Source organism: Telmatherina bonti (genome assembly GCF_933228915.1).
Source record: "Telmatherina bonti genome assembly, chromosome: 12".
In the NCBI taxonomy this organism is placed as follows: domain Eukaryota; kingdom Metazoa; phylum Chordata; class Actinopteri; order Atheriniformes; family Telmatherinidae; genus Telmatherina; species Telmatherina bonti.
Window position 1 is genome coordinate 39,141,901 of NC_136610.1, and position 9,279 is coordinate 39,151,179.

The window sequence follows — 9,279 nt, forward strand, 5'->3', positions numbered from 1 at the left end:
GGAGACGCGGGACGGCGCCGCCGACACATGGACGGGCGCAACGCTCCTCCCGGCACTAGTGGGACGCAGGCTGCTTCGGGGGGCGCAACAAGGTTTGTCCAGTCACTACACCCCCATGTAGCCTCCAAACCAGCCGAGAGGAACTAGAGAGGGGAGGCTGGAGGGGGAGTGGGGGGTGCGGTGGGGAAGGAGAAACAGAGGAGAAGAGGAGGGGTGAGGAAGGGGTGTGGGGGGGTGGTCCGATTTCATCCAATGCGTCTCTTGCTGACGGGCTCCTTTTGCTTGGAAAACCCCCCCCGCTGGTCGGTCGGCCCCCAAGGTGGCTGTTCTACCTCCATGAGAGGGGCTTCATCTGGGAGGGGGGGGGGGGGGGGGGGGGCAAGGCAGGGGGAGAGGGGTGAGGAAGGGGTGAGGCAGGCAGCTTTTTCACAGATCTGTCTGGTGGTTCCGAAGCGTGGAGAAGAGCGCGAGGAGGACGGCGATGCGGCGAAACAAGTCCATCATTCTGCTTGTTTTAGAGAGGAAGAGGAGGAGGAAGAGGAAGAAGAGAAGAGGAGGAGGAAGAGGAGCAGAAGAGGAGGAAGAGGAGCAGAGGAGTGAAGGAGGTTATGAGAAGAGATGCCTCAGTACTGCGCGCCCCCCTCCTCCCCCCCACCCCCCCACGATCCAGGGAATGAATACTGGTTTGTTCCCAGTCGCACCAGTTTGAAGCTCAGAGGGCAGAAAGCGGCCAGACCGCCGCACGCGCCTGGCCGCGGCACGCGCCGCGTTTCTCCTCCATCTTCACTTCTTCCAGCAGGAATTCTGCTTCTCACCGCGCGTGACACGCGGGGCGCACGCGCATGGCTGCCATCGCGCTCCTCCACGAAGCTCCAAGAGGAGAGAAAAGAGACAAACAAGCCGAAAAACCAGAAACCGGACCGTAAACCGGAACAATGCGGCTTTCCGCCTTCAGTCCGCGCGCTCTGCCGCGTGCGTCGCTCAGAAAGCGGGAAAACTGGAGAGGAGGAAAAATTTCTGCGTCCGGATGGAAGAAGAAACTCTGGAGTCCAGATATCCAGGCGGAGAGGCGCGAGCTCCGGGAGAGACAGGAGCGCGAGGCTGCTGCCGCGTTCACTGCGCTTCTACTGGCGGGGGAGGGAGGGAGGGGAGGAGAGAGGGAGAGGGAGGGAGAGGGAGAGAGAGGGAGAGGGAGGGAGAGAGAGAGAGAGAGGGAGGGAGAGGGAGAGGGAGGGAGAGACACCTTGAAACGGATCCGTGATGATGAGCGCGCGCCGCATTTTGTGTCATAATCTGTCAATTCGACTTTTCTTTCACAACTCTTCCTCCTCCTCTTCTTCCTCCTCCTCTTCCTCCTGATGGGTCCTTCTAACATGAGGAGCGAGAAGGGACGCGGTGCGCGTGCGCGTGTTTGGTGGCTGATAAGAGAGAAAAAGGAAAAAAACTTTTCCTGAAAACCGGCGCGTTTGGACTTGAGATGCGCGTGCCCGTGCGCGGTCCGACTGGAGAGAACCGGGAGCGCGCGTGTGAGCAGCATTTTAAGGAGGAGGAGTTGTAAAGTTCTGCAGGTCAGTCCGGGTCCCGGAGCGTCCAGCTGGTCCAGTCCGGCAGGAAGACCCGGATCCAGACTGGAACTAGTCCAGTTTTTTGGTCGGTTTCGTTTAAACAGAAGTTCTGGTCCAGCAAAGACCTGAACCAGAACCTGAGAGGACCTGCTGCAGGTTGCAGAGATGGTCTCCATGGAAACGGGCCTTCAAGAAGGCTGAGGTCACGTGACCCAAGACCTGGAGATCCGTGGAAACCGGTCCTCTCCAGAACCAGGACCGGCCTACATATTAAACTTGGTCCTGGGTCGGACCGTCTCTAAAGAACATTTCAGGAACACGGTTCCAACCTTCCTTCCGGGTTCTGATCCGCTTGGCCCGGTTCGGGTCTGACCCAGCAGAACCTTTATTCCTCCAGAAAAACGTCGCTCTGATCACATGACCTTACTGGGATGAAACCAGTCCTGTCAGCTGGAAACCGGATCAGAACTTCTCCTGCTTCTCACAGAAACTCTGGTTGCCTCGGCAACGGAGAGGGAAAATCCAGTCCTCCTCTTGCTCCTCCTGCTCCTCCTGCTCCTCCTGCTCCTCTTGCTCCTCCTGCTCCTCCTGCTCCTCTTGCTCCTCCTGCTCCTCTTGCTCCTCTTGCTCCTCCTGCTCCTCCTGCTCCTCCTGCTCCTCTTGCTCCTCTTGCTCCTCCTGCTCCTCCTGCTCCTCCTGCTCCTCTTGCTCCTCCTGCTCCTCCTGCTCCTCTTGCTCCTCCTGCTCCTCCTGCTCCTCTTGCTCCTCTTGCTCCTCTTGCTCCTCCTGCTCCTCCTGCTCCTCCTGCTCCTCCTGGTCCTCCTGCTCCTCTTGCTCCTCCTGCTCCTCCTGCTCCTCCTGCTCCTCTTGCTCCTCCTGCTCCTCCTGCTCCTCTTGCTCCTCTTGCTCCTCCTGCTCCTCCTGCTCCTCTTGCTCCTCCTGCTCCTCTTGCTCCTCTTGCTCCTCCTGCTCCTCCTGCTCCTCTTGCTCCTCCTGCTCCTCTTGCTCCTCCTGCTCCTCCTGCTCCTCTTGCTCCTCCTGCTCCTCCTGCTCCTCCTGCTCCTCTTGCTCCTCCTGCTCCTCCTGCTCCTCTTGCTCCTCCTGCTCCTCTTGCTCCTCCTGCTCCTCCTGCTCCTCTTGCTCCTCTTGCTCCTCCTGCTCCTCCTGCTCCTCCTGCTCCTCTTGCTCCTCCTGCTCCTCCTGCTCCTCCTGCTCCTCTTGCTCCTCTTGCTCCTCTTGCTCCTCCTGCTCCTCCTGCTCCTCTTGCTCCTCTTGCTCCTCTTGCTCCTCCTGCTCCTCTTGCTCCTCTTGCTCCTCTTGCTCCTCCTGCTCCTCCTGCTCCTCTTGCTCCTCTTGCTCCTCTTGCTCCTCCTGCTCCTCCTGCTCCTCCTGCTCCTCTTGCTCCTCTTGCTCCTCCTGCTCCTCCTGCTCCTCTTGCTCCTCCTGCTCCTCCTGCTCAGTGAGAGTGCACGTGATGATGTCAGTGTGTGTGCTATCTGACAGTGCTGGCTGTGTGGCCCCTGGGGGAAGGGGGGTGGTGGTTTGGCAGGACCACCGGTCGGTGCCGGTGGTCTGAGTCCAGGCTGGACTGAGGGGATCCTATTGGCTGGGACCTACTGCTTGTCAGGATGCTGCAGAGTTTCTGCTGGATGTGTCGCCCTCATCTGGACAGAGAGGGAACTGCAGCCCAGCAGGAGGCCTGCAGATCTGCAGGACTAGAGTCCAGGCCGGAGCCGGTCTGCAGGACTAGAGTCCAGACCGGAGCCGGTCTGCAGGACTAGGAGCCGGTCTGCAGGACTAGAGTCCAGACCGGAACCGGTCTGCAGGACTAGGAGCCGGTCTGCAGGACTAGAGTCCAGACCGGAGCCGGTCTGCAGGACTAGGAGCCGGTCTGCAGGACTAGAGTCCAGACCGGAACCGGTCTGCAGGACTAGGAGCCGGTCTGCAGGACTAGAGTCCAGACCGGAGCCAGCCTGCAGGACTAGGAGCCGGTCTGCAGGACTAGGAGCCGGTCTGCAGGACTAGGAGCCGGTCTGCAGGACTAGAGTCCAGACCGGAGCCGGTCTGCAGGACTAGGAGCCGGTCTGCAGGACTAGGAGCCGGTCTGCAGGACTAGAGTCCAGACCGGAGCCGGTCTGCAGGACTAGGAGCCGGTCTGCAGGACTAGAGTCCAGACCGGAGCCGGTCTGCAGGACTAGGAGCCGGTCTGCAGGACTAGGAGCCGGTCTGCAGGACTGGAGTCCAGACTGGACCCGGTCTGGTGGCGACCTCCCTGGAGGCCTGCAGGTCTGCAGGACTAGAGTCCAGACTGGACCCGGTCTGGTGGCGACCTCCCTGGAGGTCTGCAGGCCTGCAGGTCTGCAGGACTAGAGTCCAGACTGGACCCGGTCTGGTGGCGACCTCCCTGGAGGCCTGCAGGTCTGCAGGACTAGAGTCCAGACTGGACCCGGTCTGGTGGCGACCTCCCTGGAGGCCTGCAGGTCTGCAGGTCTGCAGGACTAGAGTCCAGACTGGATCCGGTCTGCAGGACTAGAGTCCAGACTGGACCCGGTCTGGTGGCGACCTCCCTGGAGGTCTGCAGGTCTGCAGGTCTGCAGGACTAGAGTCCAGACTGGACCCGGTCTGGTGGCGACCTCCCTGGAGGCCTGCAGGCCTGCAGGTCTGCAGGACTAGAGTCCAGACTGGACCCGGTCTGGTGGCGACCTCCCTGGAGGTCTGCAGGTCTGCAGGACTAGAGTCCAGACTGGACCCGGTCTGGTGGCGACCTCCCTGGAGGCCTGCAGGCCTGCAGGTCTGCAGGACTAGAGTCCAGACTGGACCCGGTCTGGTGGCGACCTCCCTGGAGGCCTGCAGGCCTGCAGGTCTGCAGGACTAGAGTCCAGACTGGACCCGGTCTGGTGGCGACCTCCCTGCAGGCCTGCAGGTCTGCAGGACTAGAGTCCAGACTGGACCCGGTCTGGTGGCGACCTCCCTGGAGGCCTGCAGGTCTGCAGGTCTGCAGGACTAGAGTCCAGACTGGACCCGGTCTGGTGGCGACCTCCCTGCAGGCCTGCAGGTCTGCAGGACTAGAGTCCAGACTGGACCCGGTCTGGTGGCGACCTCCCTGGAGGCCTGCAGGCCTGCAGGTCTGCAGGACTAGAGTCCAGACTGGACCCGGTCTGGTGGCGACCTCCCTGCAGGCCTGCAGGTCTGCAGGACTAGAGTCCAGACTGGACCCGGTCTGGTGGCGACCTCCCTGGAGGCCTGCAGGCCTGCAGGTCTGCAGGACTAGAGTCCAGACTGGACCCGGTCTGGTGGCGACCTCCCTGGAGGCCTGCAGGTCTGCAGGTCTGCAGGACTAGAGTCCAGACTGGACCCGGTCTGGTGGCGACCTCCCTGGAGGTCTGCAGGTCTGCAGGACTAGAGTCCAGACTGGATCCGGTCTGGTGGCGACCTCCCTGGAGGCCTGCAGGTCTGCAGGTCTGCATCTCCAGGGAGCTTCGTGAGACGCAGGAAGATCCTGAAACACCAAATCTTCTCACGTTTGAAGCTGCAGAAGCTTCATGTTGGTGCTGCGTCTGCACACGTTTGCCTGCATCCAGGCTTCATCGCAGTTCCAAAAGGAAATGTGCGATACTTATTAATTTATTTATCTATTTCCCTTCCTTTAGAAAGGACGTCCCACTGAGGTCAGAAATCTCCGTTCCAGGGAAGACACAGCCGTACAGTCAGACCAGAAAAGCTAGAAATGCTGTTTTAGGAAAACTTCACCGCATTCCTCCGGATAATCTGAAATCATTAAAAGACATGAATGTTTTTCATTTATTAACATGTAAACAGTTTATTAGATATCAAAAAGCACATGGAAGCTAAAGAAAACAATGTAAAGTGACCATCATATAAAATATTCTGGTATTTTGACGACTTTGTTGTGAATCTCCAGCTGGTGGAAAATTCAGCCGTTTTTATTTTCCAGATGTTTTCTGCAGAGTGAAGCCTGGCGAGGTCCGCCACGTCAAACCTAAATAAACATGTTTTATTAGTTTATCTATTTTAACCAACTTTCTTTTTATTTCATATTTTTACATTTGTTTTATTGTCAGGTTCATTTCTTTATATTTTATTTCCAGCTTTATTTATTTTTCCATTATTTCCACGTTTCCTCCCAAACACCAGCTTTTCCCACTCCGCCACTTTTCTGCTGTATGCTAATGAGGTGGGCGTTTCTAACCTGAGCTACGATTGGTCAGCTATGAGATTTAATGTCAGCCAATCAGCTCCCCTGCTGCTGATAGAACCGGTTCTGGTTTATCTGTGCGGGTCGATACGTCACCTAGACCAGAATTGGAATCTGGAAATGTGGGTTTCTTTTGGGTCGCCATTACTGGTTCACCAGTTCTGGTTCCTGAAATCCTTTTTCCAGTAGACCGGCAGGTTGATGCTCTGTTCGGCAGCTGCAGCCGTCTGCTGGGGCCCCGACCACCGTGCATCTCCACGGACGACCATGAAGCCAGGAGGCACGGCGTCTCGGACCGCGTCTGCTTGGACTCCGTTACAAAGATGTAAATTCTTCCCACCGTTACTTTTTATGGTTCTCTCTGCTGCTGCAGCAGGTCAACGGGTCCACGCCGCTGGCAGGAACCCGCTGAGTAGCGTTAGTAACGTGACAAGGACACGGCGAGGACATGGCGGGGACACGTCATGCAGCTCTGCAACGGTGGGACGTCTCCTGACACATCACAGGCTTTCTCTCCGGGCAGCGTTCGCCAGACGCCTCGGAACATAAATCCGTCCCGGTTTGCAGAGTCGGGTCAGAACTGGTCGCAGGAAAACCTGCAGACAGCTCCTCCGTGCTGCTGATCGATTAGCATGAAGACCAAGATCCGATTGAACCGGGTCACAGTTCTGAGTGAACTACATCTGCAACATGTCTCGTGTCCTTCATGTCGGTCCAGTCTGGAGCACACACATATACACACACACACACACACACACACACACACACACACACACACACACACACATATACATACATACACACGCAAGTTAACCAGGAAGGTGGCATGTTAGTCCAAAATGCCTCCAATGCATCCAGTTGTCCTTGTTGCCAGGTATCCAGTTGTCCAGGTAGCCATGTTGCCAGGTAACCAGTTGTCCTTGTTGCCAGGTATCCAGTTGTCCAGGTAGCCATGTTGCCAGGTAACCAGTTGTCCTTGTTGCAGGTATCCAGTTGTCTATGTTGCCAGGTATCCAGTGTTCCATGTTGCCAGGTATCCAGTTGTCCATGTTGCCAGGTATCCAGTTGTCCATGTTGCCAGGTATCCAGTTGTCTATGTTGCCAGGTATCCAGTGTTCCATGTTGCCAGGTATCCAGTTGTCCATGTTGCCAGGTATCCAGTGTTCCATGTTGCCAGGTATCCAGTTGTCCATGTTGCCAGGTATCCAGTGTTCCATGTTGCCAGGTATCCAGTTGTCTATGTTGCCAGGTATCCAGTTGTCTATGTTGCCAGGTATCCAGTTGTCCATGTTGCCAGGTATCCAGTTGTCTATGTTGCCAGGTATCCAGTTGTCATGTTGCCAGGTATCCAGTTGTCCATGTTGCCAGGTATCCAGTTGTCTATGTTGCCAGGTATCCAGTTGTCCATGTTGCCAGGTATCCAGTTGTCCATGTTGCCAGGTATCCAGTTGTCTATGTTGCCAGGTATCCAGTGTTCCATGTTGCCAGGTATCCAGTTGTCCATGTTGCCAGGTATCCAGTTGTCTATGTTGCCAGGTATCCAGTTGTCCATGTTGCCAGGTATCCAGTTGTCCATGTTGCCAGGTATCCAGTTGTCTATGTTGCCAGGTATCCAGTTGTCCAGGTAGCTAGGTGTCCAGGTGTCCAGGTAGCCATGTTGCCAGGTGTCCAGGTAGCCATGTTGCCAGGTATCCAGGCAGTCATGTTGCCAGGTATCCAGGTGTCCAGGTAGCCATGTTGCCAGGTGTCCAGGTGTCCAGGTAGCCATGTTGCCAGGTGTCCAGTTGTCCAGGTAGCCATGTTGCCAGGTGTCCAGTTGTCCAGGTAGCCATGTTGCCAGGTGTCCAGTTGTCCAGGTAGCCATGTTGCCAGGTGTCCAGTTGTCCAGGTAGCCATGTTGCCAGGTGTCCAGTTGTCCAGGTAGCCATGTTGCCAGGTATCTTTTTATGGTTTCCAACCACTGTGGCTCATGTGTTTTTCTTGTACAGCTGCTGATTGGCCGACGCAGAACAGGTGTGAGGATCTACCAAACTCTCCACCTGCAGCTGGATGCAAACAAATAAAAAGAAGATGGCCGCCTCGGCCAGCTGTCCGGGATCAGCTCTCTGCGCAGTAACACTAACCAGCTGCAGACAGAAGGGATTTACTGGTTTTCTCTGGTTTCACCAGAATTTTATGTTCTTTCAAGTTGGCTTTACTGGTTCCAGTTTTATGTTGTTTTCATGTCTTTGTAGCGACTTTAAATACATCCAGTGTATCACTACAGCAGCTGACTAACCTTTGGCACGCTATCTTCCATCTCGGGGACATGAAAATCTCCGGCAGCGCTTCCTGTCTCAACCTTCAAACTAAAGGAGTTTTTTTTTTCTGGTAAAAATCCATCGAGTTCTGCTGGAAACACACCAAGAACTTAATCTTCCCCATCCCACTCGCTAGGTCCCTGCCCAGCAAGCGACTGATTGGCTCCAATAGAAATTACTGCTTTCTGGACAGTTTAGTCACTAAAACAGATGATTCTTCATCTCATTCAGGCCAAATAACATGTTGATCTTTTCACCACAGGAGCAATGATGGTTTGATCTTCTTTCTTCATCCATCCATCTAGAGATGTTGTCCCTCCAGTGTGTCCTTGGTCTTCCTCGGTACGTCTCTAGAGTGAGTTTTGAGGAGGAGGATTCCTCAGCAGGCTGGTGGATCCTTGTTAACTCCATTCTGTTGTGTTTAGACATAAAAGCATGAAATTATTTAGTGGAAAGTTGGAGAACTTAGCTCAGTTCTTTGCAACAAACTTTATAGTATCAATTCTTTGTATTTTAGGGAAGGGAGTAAACAAAAACAAAACAAAAAAAAAAGAGCCTGTAGCTTCATGTCAGGACCTGCGTCCAACTGGACAGTCCACCATCACCTTCCTACCATGTCCTCTGCTGTTTGATTTCCTGCTTGTGTTGTTCTCACTCATATAAGTCGCTTTGGATAAAAGCATCTGCTAAATGACTGTAGAATAGAATAGAATAGAATAGAATAGAATAGAATAGAATAGAATAGAATAGAATAGAATAGAATAGAATAGAAAGCAGAGCGAAGAATCCGGAGGGAGAAGAGAGACAAACATCAACAGTTGAAACTCTCACCAGACATTTTATATTAGCTCTTAAAAACAGGAGATATGGGGGTGAAAGAGGACATCTGGGCCATCCTAACTATGTATGTTCCTGCTTTTAATACATCTGCATAATATAAATAAAATGTAGAGTATAATTATTTTAAATTGCAGTCCCATACCGACAGCGCTGGTTGTTTGGGTTTCTGCACACATTCCTGTAGATATACATACTTTAAACAGAGACATTTACATCCACTGAGCAGATGAAGTTTTTCCAACCGTTTCAGTAATGGCCGTGTGGCCTGCAGCCGTCCCATCTATCCCTCTCAGGCTTCAGACACTGTAGGATTATTAGGCTGGATGTATTTTGGCATTTGAAAGGGAAGTCCTGATCT